The sequence below is a fragment of the Sciurus carolinensis genome, unplaced genomic scaffold (assembly GCF_902686445.1).
Source record: "Sciurus carolinensis unplaced genomic scaffold, mSciCar1.2, whole genome shotgun sequence".
Classification (NCBI taxonomy): Eukaryota; Metazoa; Chordata; class Mammalia; order Rodentia; family Sciuridae; genus Sciurus; species Sciurus carolinensis.
Genome location: NW_025920140.1, coordinates 614,855 through 642,312, shown reverse-complemented (window position 1 = coordinate 642,312; position 27,458 = coordinate 614,855). Strand labels below are relative to the sequence as shown.

Genomic DNA, 27,458 nt, shown 5'->3' with positions numbered 1-27,458 from the left:
TATTCAGCCCCAACATGCACCAAAAATATAGGAAGTACTTATTGCCTGTTCATTCACTATGCAACCATGAGCACCGACCCTCATTCACCTTTTAAGAACAACAATGACCTTGCAAATTCCTGTCTCTTTTCTGCTGCTCCCAATGGACAGTCGAATATATGTATGTTGATTCCTATTTTTTCTGGCACAAGAACCATGAGAAAAGGCTTTCCCAATTTCACAGCACTTTCCCCCACGAACTACAATTTAAGACAGTTGATCCTGGGATATGCAACAATAATCCCTGACTCTCCAAATGAAGAATTCTCCACAATCTCAGAAATTTAATCACTGAAAGTTCTGCAAATATTCAAGTGTGAAGACCCTACATCAGCAAAACCTCAATATCAAAACAGAAGTGCTTCCATTGTGGGGGCATCCAGAATTCCATCCAGTGCTTGACAAACATCCTCTGGAGGATGATTGCAAAGGCTCATCCTAAAAGGAATTGCCGGATGTTTTGCTCCAAAGCATGGTGTTTTTTCTGCTGTGTTTTCTGATAATATATTACTCATTTCAGTCTGAATGGATTGCATAAGGGGATGAAGGGAATACAACAAAAATTCCAGAAAATATTACCCAAAATCTGAAAAACAATGGGTCTTTACCACTAACAAAATTAAAAATAATTTTGCAACCATGCAATGAATCCCTCAAAGCCTCTGGGGAAAATAGTTGTAGATCTGCCTTTGTCTCCAACCTGGTTAAATTTTAATGATGGTTTTGTTCATGTGTGGTGGTGAGGTAAGAGAATAAGGTTTCACAACATTCCTTCCTTCCTACAAAGAATATGTCACCCCTATAATAAATGTCAGTACACAAATAAAATTGGGATGACTGCCCTACTGTAACCCTTAACTCAGCAATTTAGATATTAACCAGATGGACCTAGTAGAGATGGTCACATGAGATAACTTCTCTACTGTTTTAACCAGGAGAATAATAACTGTGAGAATAATAAGAATAGTCTTAGGTCACATGGAGTTTAGATATTAAGGAAGTAAATATTGTATTAGCTCATCAACGTAGTTAGATATTCTTAAAACAATTGTGATTAGGTAAGGATGATCTGTAAGGTTGTTGTTTTCTGCCTATGCTTTGGAAACTTCTTTAATATTAACCACAAGACTGCCATTATAGCCTGAAGAAAAATGTATATAAACCCAGCCTTCCCCAGAATAAAGTGGGATTGATTGCACCAGAACTAGAGTCTGTGTCTTTCATTCTCCACCCATCACCGACGCTGTCTCCCTGTGCCCCGTTTACCGGTGTGGAACCCATGGACTCCTGCTAGGGCTGGATCCTGGCATTCCATAATAACCAACATATATTAGAATGACTGAGAAGAAAAAGGGTACCTCAAGTATTTGAAAATTGTCATATCCGTTTTCCTTCTTGACTTCTTTCTATCCACCACCAACTTGCTTTATGCCTAATGTCTCTGATTTCCTTCATCCAGTGTGAGTTCTTGTAAAGAGGGGCTCTTGTGTTATTCCTTACCCTCCAAAGCACAATGCATTAATTCCCAGATCCGTGGTAAACATGAGAACAACTCACAACCTGAGTTGTTGTTATGCTTCACCCAATTCTACACTGCATCTCTTGAGGACTACCCTCAAAATTAACAAGAGTCTATAATAGGGCTCCATTCCTCTTGACACTGGAGGTTCAATGATATTGGGTGAGGTGGTTCTAAATCCCCCGTGATCCTCCTGAATTCTCTCAATTGAGGCTAACATTGATTCCACACCAAATCCTAACATTATTCAACAAGAAACCCCGTGCAAGCCTCTGCAAAGCAAAAATGTGAAAGAAATTTAAGGGACAAGAATGGCTGTCTTTTGAGTTCACCTCTTGGATATCCAGTTGACATTCAGGTTCATGTGAAAAGTGCTCTGGTGTGAATGTCCCCTTCATTGACAGAGAGTATGGCAGTGTGTCCAAGAAGCATGGAGAGTACCAGATACAAGTGGGTTTCTCATTTTGAATATCCTGCCACTGAAACCTGGTGCACAATGCGCAGCTGCAGAAGGTACTGAAGAATTATCCTCACAAGCATACTCATGAGAGACATTGGATCTCTGTCCTAAGAGAAAGCAGTGCATCCTAAGGAAAGCAGAGTGAGGTCATGGAAGAAATACTCTGAAAAAATGCAGGTGACTTGGTAGTCGTGCTCTCTTGGAGCATGGAAGTCAGTGAAAAGGGAGTTAAACTGCAGCCATGACAGGCTGCATTTAGGGCATAAAAGATTTCAGGACTAGATAGCCAATTCCAGGAAGGCTACTAGATAGGACTGTCCTTTGGCAAACAACCAATCAGGAGCTAACAAGCCATGCCTAGCATTCCAAACCATAAATGTCAATATGTTAAGACCTGGGTACCCTAAGCCAATGAAAACATGCCAAACCACACATGTTGGAAGATCAGCCAACTGCGTACTTTGCTTTGTTCAAATTTTCCGCTCTACTTGGAACTCAGAAAAGTCCCACTGAATTGAGACTCAGGACTCTCAGTCAGTAACTGCAGCATCAGTGAATGCTGTGAGTCTGAGCTCGAGGTTGCAATAAAGACCCTTTTGCTTTTGCATCAGAGATGGCTCCCTGGTGGACTTGGGGATTCGCAATCTGGGCACAACACTTGGGGGCTCATCCGGGATCCCCCAAGACCCCTGGGACTCCCGAACCGGAGGGTCAATCACTGGCCGTTAAGTGTGTCTGTGTTTTTGTGTGTGTGGTGCCTTTTACCCTGAAGAACTTGAAACTGATCAGGTTCCTGTAGAGGCCTTTTGTATTAGAGTTGGCAGAGAACCTAAGCGGATGCAGTGGAGGGTCACCAATGGAGGGTCTTGGAAGATTTTCCAGGCCCTCCTGAAGGGAATGTATGTCCCCCTGAAAAATTTGAAATTGGTCAAGTCCCTGTAGGATTTGAAACCAGTTGTGGGTCACTCCTGCATTACATCATGAGGCTGTTGGTTTACTTTTGGTTCTGTTTTAGGCCGACCTCTGGCATTTTTCTGTTCTTCTTTTGTCCGTTTGTTTTCTTAAGTCTTTTGTTTGTGACTATTTTTGTGACTGAAGACATGGGACAAACTCAGACGACTCCCTTGACTCTGGTGACTGATCATTTTAAGGATGCACACGCTCATGCTCATAACCTGAATGTGGACATAAAGAAAGGAAAACTAAGGATTCTTTGCAGATCTGAATGGCCCACTTTTGGAGTAGATTGGCCGCCTGAGGGAACATTTGATATTTGGAAGATCAGAAGTGTAAAATCAAGGGTCTTTCTCAGAGGACCCAAAGGGCACCCAGAACAAATCCCCTACATTTTGGTCTGGGAGGATCTTGTCGAAAATCCCCCTCCCTGGTTAAAACCATTTATTCCAGCAGGAAAAATTCTGGCACTAAAGACACAATCTGTGGAGGAAGATCGTCCCAAACCTAAACACTCTGCTCCCGCACATTCTTTGTGTTCTATTTTTCAGGGAGGCATGGAGGAAAAAGTCATCTTTCCCCCCTGTATCAACTCAGAGTTCCAGCACCCCCTGAAAACCAGCCCCACCCAGCTGGCACAGCTGTGGCCACCCAACAGGTCGCAGGACCAGCAGCTCATACCCAAGCAAGGAGCCACTAGGCAGGCTACCCTGCTGCTCAAGGACCAGCAGATTCAAGGGTCCTTCCCCTCAGGGCCATGGGACCCCCTGATGAGGAGGGAAACAAGCAGTACCATTATTGCCCCTTTGCCACCAATGATCTCTATAATTGGAGGTCCCAAAATGCCTGATTTTCTGACAATCCTAAAGATTTAATTAGTCTTTTAGATACCTCTTGTTCACCCACCAACTGACCTGGGATGACTGTCAGCAACTCCTCCAGGTCTTTTTCACAACAGAGGAAAGGGAGCATATCCAGATGGAAGCCTGGAAATTGGTTCCAGGAGACAATGGGCAACCAACCACCAACATAGACACCATCAATGCTGTTTTTCCTCTGTCTCGTCCCACCTGGGACTTCAATACAACCGAAGGTAAGGAGAGGCTCCGGGTCTACTGCCAGACTCTAATGGTGGGTCTCAAGGAGGCTTCATGAAAGCACACCAATTTGGCCAAGGTCAGTGATCTGCAGCAAGGTAGAGAAGAGAGTCTAGCCATGTTTTTAGAAAGACTTATGGGGACTTTTAGGCAATACACTCCTATGAACCCAGAAGCCCCTGAAACGAGGGTTGCAGTGATCATGGCATTCATTAATCAGGCAGCCCCAGATATCAAAAGGAAACTGCAGAAGATTGACAGGCTAGGAGAAAACAGTATACAGGACTTGATGGTGGTGGTGGAGAGGGTTTAAAATAACCAGGAGACACCAGAGGAAAGAGAGACTTGGATAATAGTGGAAGAAAGAAAAGTTAGGGCAAATGAAAATGCCAGGCAGGCCTGCAGCATGGCTAAAATCTTACTCTTTCCTCCCGGAGGAAAGAGAAAGCAACTAAGGCAGTTAGCAGCTGGGCAAGACAAGCACCAATACAGGCCTAGAGTGCAGAAAGACCAACATGCCTACTGCAAGCAGATAGGACATTGGGCACGGGAATGTCCCTGTAAGGCAGGGAGAAAAACCCAAGATTTTGAAGGTAGATGCAAGGTGCTGGTGATGGAATCTGGGGACATCAGTGACTGCGGGGGGCAGGGTTTGGTTCCCCTCCCCAAAACCAGAGTAACCCTTAAAGTGGAGGGGACCACCATCAACTTGCTGGTGGACACAGGGGCCCAAAACTCAGTATTATTACAACTCAAGGCAAATTGTCCACCAAGACTTCTTGGGTACAAGGGGCCACTGGGATGAACAAATACTCATGGACTACAAAAGAACAGTGGACTTAGGCATGGGCTGGCACTTGTTCATGGTGATCCCAGAATACCCATACCCACTCCTGGGGTGAGACCTGCTCACCAAGATGGGGGCCCAAATTAGTATTGGGCCTGAGGGAACATCAGTCTTAGATTCATCTGAACAACCCATCTGGGTGCTTACAATTAGTTTAGAGGACAAGTACCGTTTGCACCAGGTCCCCGAGACACCCAGTGATAACTTGTACTATTGGCTCAGAGCCATTCCTCAAGCTTGGGCAGAAATGGGGGAAACAGGTCTGGCAGATCATCACCCACCCCTCTATATTGAATTGAATCCAGGAGCTGAACCTGCCTGAGTCCGCCAATATCCAATGGCAAGGGAAGCCAAACTGGGAATCACACCTCACATCAGGTGCCTGCTGGAGGTGGAAATCCTGAGACCATGTCAGTCAGCCTGGAACACCCCCCGTTGCCCATCTGCAAGCCCATTCAAATGATTACAGACCAGTACAGGACCTGAGGGAAGTTAACAAGAGAGTAATGGATGTGTACCCGACAGTCCCCAACCCGTACACCCTCCTCAGCTCCCTCCCTCCTAACCAACAATGGTATACAGTGCTGGATCTTAAAGATTCCTTTTTCAGCCTACCATTGGCTCCCAAAATCCAAGACAACTTTGCCTTTGAATGGAGTGACCATGACAAGGGATTCAGTGGACAATTGACCTGGACCTGACAGCCACAAGACTTCAAAATCTCTCCCACCATCTTTGATGAGGCACTCCATGAGGTTCTTGGTGAGTTCCACACCAACCACCCTCAGATCACTCTTCTGCAGTACGTGGATGACCTCCTCATAGCTGCAGAGGACTGAGAGACTTGCATGCAGGGCACACGAGATATACTCCAGACATTGGGGAGTCTTGGTTACTGAGCATCAGCTAAAAAGGTGCAAATTTGCAGACAGGAGGTGAGCTACTTGTTAAGGGATGTTAAGGATGTTAAGGCTATATGTTAAGGGATGGTCAGAGATGGCTGACAAATGTCAGAAAGGAGACAGTTCTCAAGATCCCCAGACCACAAACTGTCCGACAGGTTTGTGAATTCCTGGGGTCTGCTGGGTTTTGTAGGCTGTGGATCCACGGGTTTGCGGAGCTAGCCAAACCCCTCTATGAGGTCACTAAAAATCAGGATCTCTCTTAGTCAGAAGAGATGGAGGCTGCCTTCACAAAAATTAAGGCCGCCTTCCTTTCGGCTCCAGCCCTTGGGCTCCCAGATGTGACTGAACCCTTCCACTTGTATGTGGAAGAGCAGAAAGGAATAGCCAAAGGAGTTTTGACCCAATACTTGGGGCCTTGGTGAAGACCAGTGGCATATCTATCAAAGAAACTAGATCCCGTGGTGGCCATTTGGCCACCCTGCATACGCATGATAGTGGCCCCTGCACAGAGAGTCAAAGATGCCGATGAATTATCGATAGGGCAGGAACTTTCTGTGACCACACCCCACGCCATTGATGGGGTGCTCAGATAGCCGCCTGATCAGTGGATCAGCAATGCCCACCTGACTCATTACCAAAGCTTATTGTTGAACCCTTCTAGGATTAAGTTCCAGATACCCTCGGCACTGAAGCCTGCTACCCTGCTGCCAGACCCTGACCTCAAGATCCTCCTTCATGATTGCATGGAGATCTTGGCTCAAGTCCACGGGTCTCAGGTATACTTGAAGGATCAGCCACTGGCAGTCGCTGAGGACATCTGGTACACTGATGGGAGCAGCTTTGTACAGAACAAACAGAGGTATGCAGGGGCAGCAGTGGTGTCCAAGACAGAGGTGATTTGGGCTGAGCCCTTGCCAGCAGGGACTTCCGTCCAGTGCGCCAAACTAATCACCTTGACTAAAGCCCTGACTATGGCAAAAGGGTGAAATTTAACAGTCTACACAGACAGTCGTTATGCATTTGCTACGGCACATGTCCCTGAGGCCATATACAAAGAGAGAAGACTACTAACAGCTGAAGGAAAAGCAATTAAAAACAAAAAAGAAATCCTTGCTCTACTGGCTGCCCTATGGCTGCCTAAAAAGCTGGTCATAGTACACTGCCCTGGTCACTAAAATGACACCACCCTGGTAGCCAGGGGCAATAATCTGGCAGACCAGATGGCTAGGCAGGTGGTTCTGCCAACAAGTCAAACCCTCAGTGTTGCCCTGGTGGATCCTGGGCCAGCCAGCCTACCAAAAACTCTCCAATATACCAAGGAGGACTTAGAGTGCATCAGACAGCAGCCCACTACTCAATGCACAGATGGGTGGCAGAAGGCTGCGGACAGCAGTGTAATCCTCCCTGAGGATGTGGGGAACAAAGTTTTAACCAGGATGCCTTGGGCCACACACATGGGCACCAGAAAAATGCAAGACCTGATTAGGCATGCAAAGATCCGAATCAAGGATGCCAATGTCAAAATTGAGAACATCCTGGCAGACTGTAAGGCCTGTCAACTGACAAATGTGACCAAGACCTCAGCAAATCCAGGATCCCAATTAAGAGGGAGCAAACCAGGAGCATACTGGGAGGCAGACTTTACTGAGGTAAAGCCGGGCCACTATGGGTATAAGTACCTATTAGTTTTTATAGACACCTTTTTAGGATGGGCTGAAGCATTCCCTACCCAGCACGAAACAGTTCAGATAGTGGCAAAAAAATTGTTGGAGGAGATTATGCCAAGGTATGGCTTTCCCACTAGGACTGGATCTGACAATGGACCTGCCTTTGTATCCAAGGTAATACAGGGTTTAGCATCAGTTATTGGGGCTAATTGGAAATTACATTGTGCATACAGACCCCAGAGTTCAGGATAGGTAGAGAGAATGAATAGAACTCTAAAAGAGACCCTAACTAAATTGACCATGGAGACTGGTGAGGACTGGGTGGCTCTCCTTCCTTATGTTCTTTATAGGGTCCATAACTCCCCTTATAAGCTGGGCCTGATGCCCTTTGAAATCATGTTTGGAATACCCCCTCCCATTGTACCACAACTCCAGGCAGAATTAATAACTGAAATTAATGATCGTGAACTTTTGTCTTCCCTCTGTGGTCTCCAGCAGGCCACCAAGAAGTTTGGCCAAAGTTGAGGGTCTTATGTGAGACAGGGCCCCCACCTGAACACCACCGCTATCAACCAGGCGACTGGGTCTATGTATGGTGCCACCGGCAGGGGACTCTCGAACCTCGCTGGAAGGGACCATACATGACCATATTAACCATGCCAACTGCCCTCAAGGTAGGTGGGATTGCCACCTGTGTCCATTGTACACACGTGAGACCAGCAGATCCATTCCCTGCCAAGGACGACTTCCTGTCAACATGGAAAGTAACCTGCCACAAGGACAACCCTCTCAAACTAAAGTTGCAATGAGCAGGGGTCAATGATTTTTCTCCTAATCCTACTCCAAGCTCACAGATTCACAGCCAACCCCTACCAACCATTTAACCTTACCTGACAAGTGGTTAATGCAGCTACACAAGAGGTATTAACTTCCACCTCACATGTGGCACCTCTTGGGTCCTGGTTTCTGGACTTAACCTTTGATCTTAGGGAAGTGCTTCAATTGACTAGGAATGATGCCTTCATCAAACATCATTATTTTTATGTTTGCCAGCACATTGGACAGAAAAAATGACTTGGAAAGAATGCAAGGGAGGACAAGATTTTTATTGTGCTTCCTGGTCTTGTGTTTCAGTGGGACACATTTGGTGGAACACCCCTATACTGGGGACTTGATCACCCTGTCCCGGCTCCTGGGGTCCCCACGCCTACTGTGCAATGAGTCAAAGCTACCTGATGAAACTGTTCAAGGTAAATGTAATCCTGTGACACTCAAATTTACAGCCAAGTGTAGGCAGGATTCCAGGTGGATGGGGGAACTAACATGCGGTGTCCACCTTTGTGAAAAGACAAGATTAGGAGCTAAAGATCCAGGAGCCCTTTTCACTGTGTGGCTCAGAAAAGAACAATTCCTGGCTAGAGCAATAGGACCCAACCAAGAGATAAGAATTAGACCTGTTCAGCCACCGGCAACAAATACAGTAACTGCACCCCATCCTCCCAGTACTAGTTCAGAGCCACCCACTCCGGTTCCTAGCTCATTGCCTCTGTTCTTGGAAGAACCTCTGTGGGACCTAATGATCAAGACCTATCAGATTTTAAGTGTGACCAAACCTGATCTCACTGAATCCTGATGGCTTTGCTATGATATTAGCCCCCCCTACTACGAAGGCATAGCCATGGTTGCTAATTTCACCAGTGGTTCAAGGGCCGAAGAGTGCAGATGGCAACACAGAGGCTCAACCAGACTGATTCTACAGTCAGTATCAGGGCAAGGACTGTGCGTTGGGCAAGTGCCTCCCACCCATTGGCATCTATGTAACAAAAATATTCAACTGCCATCCTCCAATTACATAATGTCCCCTGACAATGGATGGTGGGTGTGTTCCACTGGGCTCACTCCCTGTATTCACGGTGGGATCTTAAACTCTGCAGGGGTTACTTTGTGTTGGTACAACTCTTCCCCCAAGTACTGTATCATAATGGGGACCAAGTATACCAAACATTGACAAGAAACCCATCACCCCAGGTTAAGAGGGAACCCATAACAAAGATTACCCTCATGACTCTGTTTGGACTCGGATTAGCAGGTACAGGAACAGGAATCTCCTCCCTTGACTCCAGAGAAAATACTACAGCACCTTAAGGGCAGGCATAGATGAGGATATTGCTAGGATTGAGACTACCATCATCCATCTTCAGGACTCACTGACATCTCTGTCAGAGGTTGTCTTGCAGAATAGAAGAGGACTAGACCTAGTGTTTCTGCTGAAGAAGGTTTATGTGCTGCCCTCGGGGAAGAATGTTGTTTTTACGCAGACCACTCAGGGGTAGTTAAAGAATTCATGGCTAAAATCAGAGAGGGATTGGCAAAACAAAAAAGAGAGAGGGAACTGCGAGAGGAATGGTTTGAGTCATGGTTTAACTCATCTCCTTGTCTAACTACCCTAGTTTCAACGCTTCTGGGCCATTTGATTATTTTACTAATGTTGCTTACCTTTGGTTCCTGTATCCTTTATAGATTGGTCAATTTCATGAAGGACCACTTAAATACAATTCAACTTATGGAGCTTAGAACTTAATATAGGCCAATACAGGAGACAGAAACTGAATTTTCAACACAGGATCCATGATTGACTCTCCTAGGTACAAGAGAAAGGGGGAAATGAAAAGGCAACTAAACTGCGGCCATGACAGGCTGCATTTAGGGCATAAAAGATTTCAGGCCAAGATAGCTGATTCCAGGAAGGCTACTAGATTAGGACTGTCCTTTGGCAAACAACCAATCGGGAGCTAACAAGGCAATGCCTAGCAATCCAAACCATATATGTCAATATGTTAAGACCAGAGTACCCTAAGCCAATGGAAACATGCCAAACAACACATGTTGGAAGATCAGCCAACTGTGTACTTTGCTTTGTTCAAATTTCCCACTCTACTGTGGAGCTCATAAAAGTCTCACTGAATCGAGACTTGGGACTCTCAGTCAGTACCTGCAGCATCAGTGAATGCTGTGAGTCTGAGCTCGAGCTTGCAATAAAGACCCTTTTACTTTTGCATCAGAGATGGCTCCCTGGTGAACTTTGGGGATTCACAATCTGGGCACAACACCAGCTGAAAGGTGTTGGTGGAATTGGGTTGCATGTGAAACTGGTGCTGTTTTGAGTGTTGATTCATTGTATGTGTGTGTGTGTCTGTGTGTGGTACTGAGGATCTAACTCAGGGCCTTGTGCTTGCAAGGCAAACACTCTACAAGCTGAGCTATCTCCCCAGCCCATCGATTCATTATGTGTCGAGAGGAGAAAAGAAAATTAAAAGGAGAGAGGGTGGAAGGATGGGAGGCTCAGAAAGGGTTTCATTTGTTTGCAAATTCTGCAATGCCACAGTGCTGGGGACTCGAACCCAGGCCTCGAGCATGTGAGTCAGGCACTCTAAGTGATGCACAACATTGCCAGCACAGGGATGGCTCCTCTGAGTTACAAAACTTGATCAGCTACAGTCTTACTTTGTGAAATTGTATGCAGAGAAGCAATCATGACCAAGCCAAACAATGTCTAAGGAATTCTTAATTCTCCTGTTCACAAAAATTCAGCAAGAAACTTTTTTGCATGTCAATACCCAAGTCTCTCGCTGTGTCCTGAGGGAAAATATTTCCCCTGTTCACTTAAGGATGAAAATGGAAGTAGCTGATTGATCCCTGAGCAGAAAAATATATCAGGGATCCAAGGACACCAGGAGCAGGGGCAGAGACAGAAATATGTGGGATTGAGAATATGCTCAATTGGTGACTACAATTGGAGATATGGGGGATCATTCACTCAGGAATCCCTAGCCATTACATTCAAAATCTACTGACACTTTCCTCGAGAGTATTTTTTTTCTTATTTTTCCTTTGAAATTTCTTTGTGAAAAATTCTAAACAGCAGAGAGCTGTGCATAATGTACAATCCAGTTCAGGTGCTGGATCTTGCACATCATCTTAGGAATGGGTGAGGCAGTGGAAGATGTGTCTCCTGTGCTAAGACTGTTTCCCTCAGTAGGGAGTGCTTCAGCAATTTAGCCAGATGCTGTTGGGAGTTATAAACAGGCAAATGCATGTGGTAGTGGCTCATGGGTCCTTGGGTCCCAGAACCAAAACGTGGTGGCAAAAAGAAAACATTCCTCATCCAATTTCAATCTTCTCCTCATTATGTTTTCAGTTATTCCTTTCAAGATTCATTACAGAGAGAAAGGTGGCTAAAGTCAAATCCTTGATCCTGCATTCATTCCGTTGCAATCAATTCCACTCAGAAAAATGTATCCATTCATTACCAGTTCTCCTGTGACATGAGAGTCATACATGGGAGAAGTCCTCTAATCAAAGGGGAAGGAGGAGGCATTGGTCAGGTAGGTTGTGAAGGTCACAGGGTTTCGAGGCTCCAGGAGGAGAAGGCACTTTGTAGCAGTCCCCAGAGTGTTTGTAAAGCAATGGGCAAGATGAACTTTGAAGAGTGGCTCCGGTGATATGGCGCCTGCACCCCAGATTCCACCTGAGGTCACAGAGGAGCGTCCTGAGAACACGGTGGCATCATGGTTCCCATGGCAACCAGAGACCATTCAGCTCCTGGCTGCTTCAAACCCACATTCCAGACATGTGGCAACTCAGCAGGGAGGGTAAGAGGATAGAAGAGGGGAGCAGGTGCCAGGGTCTTGAGTTTTGGAAGAAATGATTCTCTTCTTGTTGCCCATTGGATGAGGAACCAGGCTGTAAGCAGTATGGAGACCCGTGAGTGATAAATCCCCCCATATCCAGGCAGGACAAGGGATCCCATTGAAGTCAGAAAGCTCACACTTCCACCCAGGTCCGCTACGTGTCGCTGTGCTCCATTGGCAGCACCATTCATGCTGACAGGCAACTCATCTGGCTCCTGATTCAGGCTAATAACCCCACAAAATCCAGTGGAACAAGCTGGGACCGAAGGGTGCTTGAGAGCAAGTGGGTCAACAATCTTAGCACTGGCACCATTGCATTTGTCTTCCAACCCCACTCCTCCAGGACTGGGACAACCTGGTTTTTCTTCAAACTCAGGAAACTAGCCTAGGGGCCTAGCAGCCTCATGGAGAGATGGGTGGTGTGTGCTCAGCTCAGTAGAGCATGCAGTGCAGCACCATGATTTAGATGATCATTAATTTGGGACACATCACGTTCCACCTGTCAGGTTTCTCCCCCTAACCTATGAAATCTGGAAAGGAGACAGCTGGAACATGGGTTGTCCATGTTCTATGTGAAGATTATTGGGTCCTCTGGTGGTTCATGAAGAGAGGAGGGAGTCATTCAGTCAACATGTTGGAAGGAGGACAGGTCAAAACTGACATGCAAGGAGAGTTGTTCTGTGCTCACTCCAACTGCCAGGACCCTCCTCCTTGGCTGTTGCCTTACAACTAGGTTGCACACAGAAACTTACCTGCTAGGAATTTTCCAGGGGCACAACAAATCTCCACAAGATGCAGAAATGTCTTGCCAATCTGTATTCACAAAATGGCTCATCTTCTTTACTAGACTAATACCTCTTTGTCACAGGAGCCTGTGGGACATTGCCAGGAGCCCTCTTACCAGCCCCACAGGGAGCAGAACACAAGCTGGGTGATGAAATCACAGCCTGGTGATGGCATTTTGAGCAAAGTTCCCCAGGCATAACACCAGCTTTGAACATAGACCTTGCTGAAAGTGGAATGGTTCAAAACTTCCAAGCTGAATATTCAAAAGAGGAGAAAGGATATTTGAGGGGCAGAAAAGCTGAATGGTGTTGATGATGGAAAACTACTTCAGTGAGGAGACACTATGAAACTCACCTTCATTCATGGTCAACCCACAAACCTCATGACATATATTCAGCCTCAACATACACTACAAATACAGGAAGTACTTATTGCCAGTTCATTCTCTATGCAACCATGAATACTGGCCCTTATTCCCCTTTTAAGGACAACAATGCCCTTGCAAATTCCTGTCCCTTTTCTGTTTTTCCCAAGGGACAGCCGAATACATGTATGTTGATTCCTATTTTTTCTGGCACAAAAACCATGAGTAAAGGCTTTCCCAACTTTACAGGACCTTCCCCCATGAACTACAATTTAATCCATTTGATCCTGGGATATGCAACACTAATCCCTGGCTCTCCAAATGAAGAGTTCTCCACAATCTCAGAAAATTAATCACCAAAAAGTCTACAAATATTCAAGTGTGAAGATGTTACATTGGCAAAACCTGAATATCAAAACAGAAGTGGTTCCTTAATAACCAACATATAATAGAATGACTGAGAAGGAAAAGGGTACCTTAAGCAGTTGCAAAATGTCAAGTCCTTTTTCCTTCTTGATTTGTTTCTAACCACCGCCAACATGCCTTATGCCTAATGTCTCTGATTTTCTTCTTCCATGTGAGTTCTTGTAAAAAGGGGTTCTTGTGTCAATCCTTACCCTCCAAAGCACAATGCATTAATTCCCAGATCCGTGGTAAACATGAGAAAAACTCACAACCTGAGTTGTTGTTATGCTTCACCCAATTCTACACTGCATCTCTTGAGGACTCCCATCAATATTAACAAGAGTCTATAAAAGGGCTCCATTTCTCTTGACACTGGAGCTCCTATGGTATTGGGTGAGGAGGTTGTTCTGTGCTCACTCCAACTGCCAGGCCCCTCCTCCTTCATTGTTGCCTTACTAGAGTATGGCAGTGTGTCCAAGAAGCGTGGAGAGTGCCAGGTACAAGTGCGGTTGTCATTTTGAATTTTGTGCCACTGAAACCTTGTGCACAAGGTGCAGCTGCAGAAGATGCTGAAGAATTATCCTCATAAGCATACTCATGAGAGACCTTTGATCATTCTCCTAAGGAGAGAAGATTGAGGTCATGGAATACATACTTTTCTGAGGGAAAGTTTTTTCCCTCTTCACTTAAGAATGAAAAAGGAATTAGCTGATTGATCCCTGAGCAGAAAAATATATCAGGGATCCAAGGATGCCAGGAGCAGGGGCAGAGGCAGAACTATGTGGGATTGAGTATATGCTCAATTGGTGACTACAATTGGAGATATTAGGGATCTTTCACTCATGAATCCCTAACCATTACATTCAAAATCTACTGACACTTTCCTCGAGAGTATTTTTTTCTTACTTTTCCTTTTGAACTTTTTTTTTTTGAAAAATTCTAAACAGCAGAGAGCTGTGCATAATGCACAAGCCAGGTCAGGTGCTGGATCTTGCACATCATCTTAGGAATGGGTGAGGCAGTGGAAGATGTGCCTCCTGTGCTAAGACTGTTTTCCTCAGTAGGGAGTGCTTCAGCAATTTAGCCAGACACTGTTGGGAGTTATAAACAGGTAAAAGCATGTGGTGGTGGCTCATGGGTCCTTGGGTCCCAGAACCAAAGCGTGGTGACAAAAAGGAAACATTCCTCATCCAATTTCAATCTTCTCCTTGTTATGTTTTCTGTTATTACTCTCAGGATTCATTATGGAGAGATAAGTGGCTAAAGTCATATCCTTGATCCTTCATTCATTCCTTTGCAATCAAGTACACTCATAAAATCATAACAATTGGTTATCAGTTCTCCTGTGACATGAGAGCCATACATGGGAGATGTCCTCTAATCAAAGTGGAAGGGGAAGCCATTGGTCAGCTAGGTTGTGAAGGTCGCAGGGTTTCAAGGCTACGGGTAGGAGAAGGCAGTTTGTTGCACTCCCAGAGTGTTGTAAAGCCATGGGCAAGATGAACTTTGAAGAGTGGCTCCCATGACATGGAGCCTGCACCTCAGATTCCACCTGAGGTCACAGAGGAGCATCCTGAGAACACAGTGGCATCATGGTTCCCATGGCAACCAGAGACCGGTCTGGGCCTGGCTGCTTCAAACCCACATTCCAGACGTGTGGTGACTCAGCAGGGAGGGTAAGAGGATAAATGATGGGATAGGGTGCCAGGGTCTTGCGTTTTTGTGTGAGGGGTGGTACTGTAATTGAACCCAGTGCTACTCTGCTATTGGTATGTATACCTAGGTCTTTTCAGTTTTCATTTTGATACAGTCTTTTTAAATTGCTGGCTTTTGACTTGTGAGCCTCCTACTCCAATTGCCCAGGTAGTATAAGTCACTGCACCTGTCTAGGACAGTTTTTTTTTTTTTTTTCATTTTCTTTTTCTTTCTTTTTGGTACCAGAGATTGAACCTAAAGTTGCTTCAATACTGAGAAACATCCCCAGCTCTTTTTATTTTTAATTATGAGAAAGGGTCTTACTAAGTTGTTCAGGGCCTCACTAGCTGAGGAAGGTTTGGAATTCACAATCCTTTTCCAGAGCCTTGGTAGCCCCTGTGATTGTAAGATTGTACCAAAACATTTGGCTATGACATATTCTTTTTAAAAAATTAGTTATTGATGGACTGTTATTTTATACATTAATTTATATGTGATTCTGAGAATTGAACACAGTGCCTCAAATATTCAAGGTAAGTGCTGTACCACTGAGTCACAACCTCAATCCCCAGGACATATTCTTAATGAGTAATTGAGTACAAGACCTACCTCTTTAAAAAGAAAAGAAAGTAAACATGAATCAAAGAAAATGAACCTACCTTTTTTGAGAGCTAGTCAATATTTTAGACTAAATGCATATTTTTTTTGAAATAGTTCAGTTTATTTATTAAAAAAGGCTTAGTTTATAACCTGGTGAAATGTTTACAATATGTATTTGTTTTCAAGTAGTATATATTGTTTCCTTTAATAAAATTCCCTTTTAAAATAGTAACTTTGACAGGTAGTAGAGAAGAAAAAATAGAAAGTGTTGAATTTCTTCCTCACCAGACTTACTTGAAATAATAATTGGGGGCATCATAATAGATATTAATGAGATTACAGGTAGCAAGGTCTACCACAATCTGATATTGCATATTCCCTTGCTTTCATTATTAACTTGGACTGAAATTCTGCATCTTTTTGGTCAGTGCCTGATAATTGCTTCCATCACATTCTTCCCTTATGGAGTATAGATTTTTTGTTAGCATAAAAATTATTTTAAACTAAATAGAAATGTAGAATACTTTTTCTAAAGTACCTATAATAATAGAGAATTCTGATCACATCAGATTTTTTAAATGTTTAATTTTTTTTTAAATTGTCAAAACTTAATTTATACCATTTCCTCTAAAGTTTAAATGTAACATTATCATATGAAGCAGCAATTCTGTTCCTAGGGTTATTTTCAAAAAAGTTGAAACCAAGTCTTGTTCACATTTTTTGCCACTTATAAATAATTTTTTTTTTGGTACCAGGTATTGAACACTGAACCACATCCTTAGCCCTTTTATACATTTTATTTAAAGACAGGGTCTTGTTGAGTTACTTAGACCCTCACTAGATTGCTGTGGTTGGCTTTGAACTTGTGATCCCTCTGCCTCAACCTCGAACTGCTGGGATTACAGGCATGTGCCAATGTACCTGGCCTAAATAACTTTAAATATTATATTTTAGAAATGTTTCTCCTTGGTAATAGGCATGTGATTATTTAAAGATTCTTTATACAATTTGGGGCAATATTTTCATAGTCTCTGTATAAATAATACTTAAGTTCTTTTGTTTAATTCTCTAATTGACATACTTTTCTAGATGTCTCTCAATAGGAATAGAAGTTCTTAAGGCAAGAATTATATCTTTTATATTCTATCACATGCTTAATCAAAAAGCACATACTAGGTAGTTAATCCATGAAGGAATGGATGTGAACATTGTTGAGATATTTAAAGTTAGCAAATGGATAAAATGGTAATATTAGTTTTGTGATTATCAGCTAATTTTTATTACATGAGAAAGGGACAGATATTAACCAACTTACAAGTATTTTAAATATTTTTATAAATATTTTCATAGGAAATTGTTTTAATCTGGCTTTATATGAATAGTCATAGACATGAGTTTATATGTAGTGATCTCTGTTACAACTTTTGTTTTCTGCTTTGGCTTTGCTTTCTCAGTCCTTCTCTTGTTCTTGTGATCCTGAATCTTGGACTGGTGATGGAAGGATTTTCAAATACTGTGAACTACCAGAGTCTGTGGTGAAGACTGGCAGGCGTCCACCATCTCACAGCATGCATTCCTCCTTCCACCAGTTCATGTGGTCCTTCAAGAAACTCCAATTGCAGAGATCCCACAGTGTTATTTGAGGAAGCCTTGGCTCCCTCATGGCAATGCCCAGAAATGGAAGCAGATTTAGTAATTTGTTCATTTGTCTATTTTATCTAACTTTCTGCTTATAGAACATGCATGTTGTAAAGTTTTAGTCAGTCCAGCCTTTATTATCTGATTTCTCTTGTCAGTTAGAAAACAAGTTAAGAGTAGAAAGAATATCAGAAAGATGGAAGGTGCTAGAGAGGGTATTGTTGACACTACAGAGAAGTAATATTTGATTACGTGTCCATCAGAAAGGAAACAAATCCCATAAGAAGGACATGCAGAATTTCAAAATGATTGGCAGCTTAGGGTGGTACTTAATTTGTTCATACGTCATTAATGCTTGAAATAATCACTATAGACTAGTACAATAATTAGATTATCACCTCAGTTGTTACTCTTTTATTGCTCTGTCCTTTTAAATATCCAGAAAAATACATATCTGAAAGTTTCTGTTTATTTTACATCTACTTCCCTGATCATTTTTGGGGATGTTTACATTTAAAATTTTCAAAAAAATTTTTAGTTGCAGATGAGCACAATGCCTTTATTGTTTTATTTTTAATGTGGTGCTAAGGAGTGATCCCAAGTGCCTCACATGTGCTGGGAGCACACATTATCACTGAGCCATAATCACAATTCTGCTTTTTTTCTTAATTCATGTTTGATTTGACTTTTGCCACATGCAATGCTTGTAAACAACAATTCAAAAGTTTTTGAAAATTTTGGGGGCTACCAGGATTGAACTCAGGGACACTTGACAACTGAGTCACATCCCCAGCCCTATTTTATATTTTATTTAGAGACAGGGTTGCCCCAAATTGCTTAGTGTCTTGCTTTTGCTGAGACTGACTTTGAACTCACCATCCTCCTGCCTAAGCATTACAGGTTTGTGCCACCACACCCCTTTCATGCTCAAAACACTAGAAAAAATTGGGGTAGTAGGAACACTCCTTAACATTATAAAGGCAATCTACGCTAAGCCCATGGCCAATATCATTCTAAATGGTGAAAAACTGAAAGCGTTCCCCCTAAAAACTGGAACAAGGCAGGGATGCCCTCTTTCACCACTTCTATTCAACATAGTCCTTGAGACTCTAGCCAGAGCAATTAGACAAACCAAAGAAATTAAAGGGATACGAATTGGAAAAGAAGAACTCAAACTATCCCTGTTTGCTGATGACATGAGTATATATTTAGAGGAACCTGGAATTCCACCAGAAAACTTTTAGAACTCATAAGTGAATTCAGTAAAGTACCAGGTTACAAGATCAATGCTCATAAATCCAATGCATTTTTGTACATAAGTGATGAATCTTCAGAAAGAGAAATTAGGAAAACTACCCCATTCACAATAGCATCGAAAAAAATAAAATTCTTGGGAATCAATCTCACAAAAGAGGTGAAAGACCTCTACAATGAGAACTACAGAACACTAAAGAAAGAAATTAAAGAAAACCTTAGAAGATGGAAAGATCTCCCATGTTCCTGGAGAGGCAGAATTAATATTGTCAAAATGGCCATACTACCTAAAGTGCTATACACATTCAATGCAATTCCAATTAAAATCCCAATGATGTACCTTGCAGAAATAGAGCGAGCACTTATGAAATTCATCTGGAAGAATAAAAAACCTAGAATAGCTAAAGCAATCCTTAGTAGCAAGAACGAAGCAGGGGGTATTGCAATACCAGATCTTCAACTCTACTACAAAGCAATAGTAACAAAAATGGCATGGTATTGGTACCAAAATAGACAGGTAGATCAATGGTACAGAATAGAGGACATGAACACAAACCCAAATAAATACAATTTTCTCATACTAGACAAAGGTTCCAAAAATATGCAAGGGAGAAAAAATAGCCTCTTCAACAAATGGTATTGGGAAAACTGGAAAACCATATGGAACAGAATGAAATTAAACCCCTATCTCTCACCCTACACAAAACTCAAATCAAAATGGATCAAGGACCTCGGAATCAGACCAGAGACCCTGCATCTTATAGAAGAAAAAGTAGGTCCAAATCTTCAACTTGTTGGCTTAGGATCAGACTTCCTTAACAGGACCCCCATAGCACAAGAAATAAAAGCAAGAATCAACAACTGGGATAGATTCAAACTAGAAAGCTTTCTCTTAGCAAAGGAAACTATCAGCAATGTGAAGAGAGAGCCTACAGAGTGGGAGAAGATCTTTGCCAACCATACCTCAGATAGAGCGCTCATTTCCAGAATCTATAAAGAACTCAAAAAACTGTACACGAAGAATACAAATAATCCAATCAACAAATAGGTTTAGGAAATGAACAGACACTTCAGAGAAGAAGATGTACAAGGAATCAACAGATATATGAAAAATTGTTCAACATCCCTAGTAATAAGGGAAATGCCAATCAAAACTACCCTAAGATTTCATCTCACCCCAATTAGAATGGCGATTATCAAGAACACAAGCAACAATAGGTGTTGGCGAGGATGTGGTGAAAAAGGAACACTCATACATTGCTGGTGGCGTTGCAAATTAGTGCAGCCACTCTGGAAAGCAGTATGGAGATTCCTCAGAAAGCTTGAAATGGAAACACCATTTGACCCAGCTATCCCACTCCTTGGCCTATACCCAAAGGATTTAAAATCAGCATACTACAGAGATACAGCCACATCAATGTTCATTGCTGCTCAATTCACCATAGCCAGATTGTGGAACCAACCTAGATCCCTTTAGTTGATGAATGGATAAAGAAACTGTGGCATTTATATACAATGGAATATTACTCCGCAATGAAGAATGATAAAATTATGGCATTTGCAGGCAAATCGATGAAATTGGAGAATATCATGCTAAGTGAGATAAGCCAACCTCAAAAAACTAAAGGATGAATGATCTCACTGATAAGCAGATGAGGACATATATTGGGGGGTGGGAAGGGTTAGCATCAGGTTTAGGGTTAGGTTTAGGGTAGGGATAAGGAGTGTGGTAAGAATGAAGGAAAGAAGGACTGTATAGAGAGAAAAGAGGGATGGGAGGGGTGAGGGGGAAAGAAAAAAAAATAATGAATCAAACATCATTGCCCTATGTAAACGTATGATTACACAAATGGTATGCCTTGACTCCATGTACAAATAGAGAAACAACATGTATCCCATTTGTATACAATAATAATAAAAAAAATAAAAATTTTATTGTTTCATTAGATAATTTTATTTTCTAAAGTTTCTGAGCATTTTTTTCTAGTGCTTACATTCTTTCTTGCCATTGCAGATTATTTCCTGATGTGTTTCATGAATTTTGGAAATATGTACTCATGCAGTTTATATCTGTAGGTAATGTATGTAGCCTTTACCTGTTTAGGTGTGACCCTCAGAATGGTGTGCTGCAGTCAGCTCACACTAAGAGATGATTCTTAAATTTTCAGCAATTTTGCCTGTTAAACATAGCTATTGTTATTTTTTAATTATATGAATTTATAATTAACATAAGTTCAAAAACTAAAGTAATGAATATGCAAGAGTCATTATTTCTGATTGTTCTAGTGCTTTTTACTATGGTTATCTCTGTGATAAGAGTTACTTCTGTGGTATATTTATTACAGAGTACCATGTAATGGTGTGCTACTGCATGTTCTTCCCATTGTTACACATTTAGTGTCATGTTCGTAGCATGAATTCTGTTATGGAGGAAATCAAAACACTACAGGTTAGGGCTTTGAGTTAATGTTTTGATCTCTTATCTGCACACATAAAAAGTCAACTATAAAAGATGGTAATGTTCTGGTTTTTGTATGTTGGTTGTCTATATTTTACCTGCAATGATAATTAATTACATAGTAGGATAAAATAAGTATTTGTTAAGTTAAATATTGTCTCATTTTCTGATACAGATATTGTTCACAAATATCTAAAAATGGTATCAGATATTGAGAGTGACCAAGCTTCTTGGAAGTCATCTGATGAAGTTCACTGTACCTTTTTTAGCTATTATTTCTGTTTTTATGCACATTTCAAAGGTTTAATTCAAAATAAGGTGCAACTCATTCTAGATTGTGAACTCATGAAAGTGGGGATCATGTGTGTCTTCTTCCCTGGATGCTTAGCAACTAACGTGCTTGGCAAATGTTGAGTAAATGAGTATTGTCTTCTGTTCTCTGAATAATTTCCACTGGAGAGCATGTAAATAAGCTAGTGATTATATCTATTGTTAATCTTGTGTTCAGCAGATAAAATGCAATCACATTTTTCTAAATATTCCATTTAAAATTTTATTAATTATAGTAATTATTATTCAGGGTTTAAAATGTGGGGATATTGCAGTAGCTTTACTCTTTGAGTTAAGATCTGATAGTTCACTAATGTAACTGCCTCTTGCTTGAATTCTCCACCTGCTTGCATTGGTGGAATTCAGTAGTGCTGTTTATATTAGAGACTGATTATTCAAATTTAACTTCATAATTACAGTATAATAATTGTTTTTGTTTACATATGAATTTATTTTTAATGGGCACATAATTTTATAGATTTATTTGGTATTTTGACATTTTAATACATGTTTAAATGTGTGCTAATTAGATGAGATTAACTGGCGTATCTATCACCTTAAATATTCACTATTTCTCTGTGTTGGGAACATTTAAAATCCCCTCTACTTGCTGAAATACACAGTTAATTATTGCCAACCAGTTACTTAAAAAAAAAAAAGAGTTTCAGTATATTCTAATGTCATTAATTTTTATTCTCTGAGGAGTGGTTCTTAAGTCTTTCTTGTATCCTTTTTAAGTTATTCCTTACACTGTATAGTCACTTTTCATCTTTCAAAACATTAATTCGTAGTCAATCACTTATGTAACCTATTTTTTTTTCCACTGGCATAATCTTTAAAGCAAACTGCATTGTTTTTTTCATGATCACCACTAGACCAAAGTGTACTTCATATTAAGGGCATCCTAGTATTTGCTTAAGATACACAAATGAGTAAGAAAATTTCCCTACTACTGAGAAGAAAAGGTTTCTAGGTCAGTCATGTCTTCTCCTGAACTTCTCTTTGTTATAGACAATGACTTTATATACACTTTTTTTCATGGATACTCATTATTTTGTTCATATTGGCTTATGTTTGTTTTCAATGTAGTGTTATTTTCCCTCAGTAAAAGATGACCCAAAACTTGAAATTTAAGTTGAAAGTGCAGTAGTTCCATGTTTGTTAGTTTAAACATCTGAAGGCCACACATGTATAAGAAAATAATGTCATTTTATCATAGTTTCTTAACCTTGGAAGTTTAATATAAAGTGAAAAATTATTGGAATCAGGCTATCATGTACCAGAGAGTGGCCTGTTGGCCACATTTTCCATACTGAAGTAAAATTCTTCATTTGTTTTTGGAAATTGTTGTATCTTGTAGTTTTGTTTCATTATTCTGTACAACTATTGGTAGTAGAAAGCAAGAACTTAGTAAATAATAAATTATATACAAGACAGAACCTGGGTAGGTAGTATATGATGGTTTTAAAACTTCATTTTTCTAATATAATATTTTTCATGAAAAGCATCATATACATAAAGCAAAAAGGTAACAATAAAAGCAAACAGAAGCAGTTTTTCAGTCATGTAGTAGTGTAGTACCTATGACTAGAGTTTTAGTTTTTGAGATTTGAATTAAGCACTTCTTAGTTGGACCTGCAATTTTCTACATCATTTTAACTTGGTGTATGTCATTGTAACAAAAGGATAAAAACAATTCCTTTGCGGGACCTCTTCTACTTTTGGCCACTCAACTTTGGAAAGATTATTGTTTTGTCTAAAGTAGTGAGTGATGCCAAGACTAATCATCAAGTATCAGCTTTATTTTATTTGACAGCTCCAGAAAAATTGCAAATTTAATTATCTAGGCTGGAGTACAATGCAATATTTTATTAATTTAATATGATTTATATACCTATGAAAACTGAAGTTATGCATTATTTCCTATCACTAGCATTTTATTTAAAGACATTAGCATCTTCTGTGAAGGAAGTGAATCATTTTTTTATATTATTATTGTATCTTCTATTGCAAAGGAATTTTAGAAAACAATTTTAAGGAAATTCTTTTTCTTGGCTTCTGTTTACTATTTTTTTTTAATTTTGTTCTTTCAGTTCCTATTTTCCACCTGTCTATATTGCTTTTCCAATCTTTGATATTAAGGTTGCTTACTTTGTTTTTTTAAATTTTCTTTTAAAATATATATTGGATATATTGTGTTTTTGTGACATATTTTGATATATTCCATCTACCTCATTTATTGACTCCGTAAAAAATAAGTGGTGAGTTTAAGATTTAAAAGAAAGAGTTTAGAAACTCACTTTTAAACTTTTAAGGAGAGAGAAATGAGACTGACATTACTGGATTTGTGTTTGCATGTGTCCTGATCTACAGTAGAATGTAAATTGGTTTTCTTTTTAATTGTATTATGATTGGAGAACCTGAAACTCATAGTTTTAGCATCTTTTTGGTTTCAAGGCTCCATAGAAATTTAAAGATTGGTCAGAAAATTATATTGTATTTTTTTTTTTTTTTTTGGTGGTAGTGGGGATTGAACCCAGAGACTTGTGTTTGCAAGGCAAGCACTCTACCAACTGAGCTACATCCCCAGCCCTGCTATTTTGTGATTTCATTAAAAGAAAAATCAAATAGTAATTTTATAAGATTCTTTAGTATCTTAAAATAAAAGTGGTAGGTTAAAATTTGGGTTCTGTGTTTGCAAGGCAAGCACTCTACCAACTGAACCATATTCCCAGCCCTGCTCTTTTGTAATTTTTGTTAAAAGAAAAATCAAATAGTAATTTTATAAGATACTTTAGTATCTTAAAATCTGTGGTAGTATAAAATTTTGGTTCTTAAAATAAAACAAGACATTCACCGCAGACCATTATCCAATCCATATGTAATGTAGGTTGACTGTTTCAATTATGATTACTGATACTTTTCACCCTTTCAATATTCCAACATCAAGTATATTTTGAAACATGAGAGATGTTCAACAATTTGGCTGTAACTAACTGTTTCTATTCTTAAACACTGTAGAATTGGAGAGTTTTTGATGTTGAGGAAGAGATAAAATTTTAAGAATAAATACTCAACTTATCATAGTTTTTTTTTGCAGTCAGAAATTGGGCTTGGGAAAATGGAAACCTACATCAAATTAGAAAAACTTGGAAAGGTAAGTAAATTCTTATTTTAAAAATGTAAGACTTTTTTGTTCATCATCTAAGTGTATGGTTTTGCCAACCTGGAAACTTGTGAACATGATTGTCTAAAGAATTATATCTTGCTCTGAAAAGAAACAAAATTAGGAGGAATGAAGCTTTCAATTCTTGAAAGTATCCTATCAGTTTGAGAGGAAATGTGTAATTTTTAATAGGCTTAAAATATTTTATTGAAACAGAAAATATTTTGCTTTCTTGGTAACACAATAGAATTCTGATTGTTTAGCCTCCTAGCAGTCTCCTGTCTGTGCTGTCATGAAAAATTGCATGAGTTAAAATTTCTTTTTTTTTATTGTATACAAATGGGATACATGTTGTTTCTCTATTTGTACATAGAGTCAAGGCATACCATTTGTGTAATCATACATTTACATAGGGCAAAGATGTTTTTTTCCTTCCCCCCCACCCCTCCCACCACTCTTGTCCCTCTATACAGTCCTTCTTTCCTTCATTCTTACCGCTCTCCTCATCCCTAACCCTAAACCTAACCCTAAACCTAATGCTAACCCCTACCACCCCCCATTATATGTCCTCATCCGCTTATCAGCCAGATCATTCATCCTTTAGTTTTTTGAGATTGGCTTATCTCACTTAGCATGATATTCTCCAATTTCGTCCATTTGCCTACAAATGCCATAATTTTATCATTCTTCATTGCGGAGTAATATTCCATTGTATATATATGCCACAGTTTCTTTATCCATTCATCAACTAAAGGGATCTAGGTTGGTTCCACAATCTGGCTATGGTGAATTGAGCAGCAATGAACATTGATGTGGCTGTATCTCTGTAGTATGCTGATTTTAAGTCCTTTGGGTATAGGCCAAGGAGTGGGATAGCTGGGTCAAATGGTGTTTCCATTCCAAGCTTTCAGAGGAATCTCCACACTGCTTTCCAGAGTGGCTGCACTAATTTGCAACGCCACCAGCAATGTATGAGTGTTCCTTTTTCACCACATCCTCGCCAACACCTATTGTTGCTTGTGTTCTTGATAATCGCCATTCTAATTGGGGTGAGATGAAATCTTAGGGTAGTTTTGATTGGCATTTCCCTTATTACTAGGGATGTTGAACAATATTTCATATATCTGTTGATTGCTTGCACATCTTCTTCTGTGAAGTGTCTGTTCATTTCCTTGGCCCATTTGTTGATTGGATTATTTGTATTCTTCATGTACAGTTTTTTGAGTTCTTTATAGATTCTGGAAATGAGCGCTCTATTTGAGGTATGGTTGGCAAAGATATTCTCCCACTCTGTAGGCTCTCTCTTCACATTGCTGATAGTTTCCTTTGCTAAGAGAAAGCTTTCTAGTTTGAATCTATCCCAGTTGTTGATTCTTGCTTTTATTTCTTGTGCTGTGGGGGTCCTGTTAAGGAAGTCTGATCCTAAGCCAACAAGTTGAAGATTTGGACCTACTTTTTCTTCTATAAGATGCAGGGTCTCTGGTCTGATTCTGAGGTCCTTGATCCATTTTGAGTTGAGTTTTGTGTAGGGTGAGAGATAGGGGTTTAATTTCATTCTGTTCCATATGGTTTTCCAATTTTCCCAATACCATTTGTTGAAGAGGCTATTTTTTCTCCCTTGCATATTTTTGGAACCTTTGTCTAGTATGAGAAAATTGTATTTATTTGGGTTTGTGTTCATGTCCTCTATTCTGTACCATTGATCTACCTGTCTATTTTGGTACCAATACCATGCCATTTTTGTTACTATTGCTTTGTAGTAGAGTTGAAGATCTGGTATTGCAATACCCCCTGCTTCGTTCTTGCTACTTAGGATTGCTTTAGCTATTCTAGGTTTTTTATTCTTCCAGATGAATTTCATAAGTGCTTGCTCTATTTCTGCAAGGTACATCATTGGGATTTTAATTGGAATTGCATTGAATCTGTATAGCACTTTAGGTAGTATGGCCATTTTGACAATATTAATTCTGCCTCTCCAGGAACATGGGAGATCTTTCCATCTTCTAAGGTTTTCTTTAATTTCTTTCTTTAGTGTTCTGTAGTTCTCATTGTAGAGGTCTTTCACCTCTTTTGTGAGATTGATTCCCAAGAATTTTTTTTTTTCGATGCTATTGTGAATGGGGTAGTTTTCCTAATTTCTCTTTCTGAAGATTCATCACTGATGTATAAAAATGCATTGGATTTTTGAGCATTGATCTTGTAACCTGGTACTTTACTGAATTCACTTATGAGTTCTAAAAGTTTTCTGGTGGAATTCTAGGTTCCTCTAAATATATACTCATGTCATCAGCAAACAGGGATAGTTTGAGTTCTTCTTTTCCAATTCGTATCCCTTTAATTTCTTTGGTTTGTCTGATTGCTCTGGCTAGAGTCTCAAGGATGTGTTGGATAGAAGTGGTGAAAGAGGGCATCCCTACCTTGTTCCAGTTTTTAGGGGGAACGCTTTCAGTTTTTCACCATTTAGAATGATATTAGCCATGTGCTTAGCGTAGATTGCCTTTATAATGTTAAGGAATGTTCCCACTACCCCAATTTTTTCTAGTGTTTTGAGCATGAAGGGATGCTGTATTTTATCAAATGCTT

At 40.4% G+C, this 27,458-nt stretch overlaps 1 pseudogene; it reads left to right on the top strand.

Moving 5' to 3' along the window:
* The first annotated feature begins 7,041 nt into the window (after positions 1 to 7,041).
* The window catches only part of LOC124974248 (cyclin-dependent kinase 17-like), a 41,764-nt pseudogene continuing 21,347 nt past the window's right edge, over positions 7,042 to 27,458 (top strand).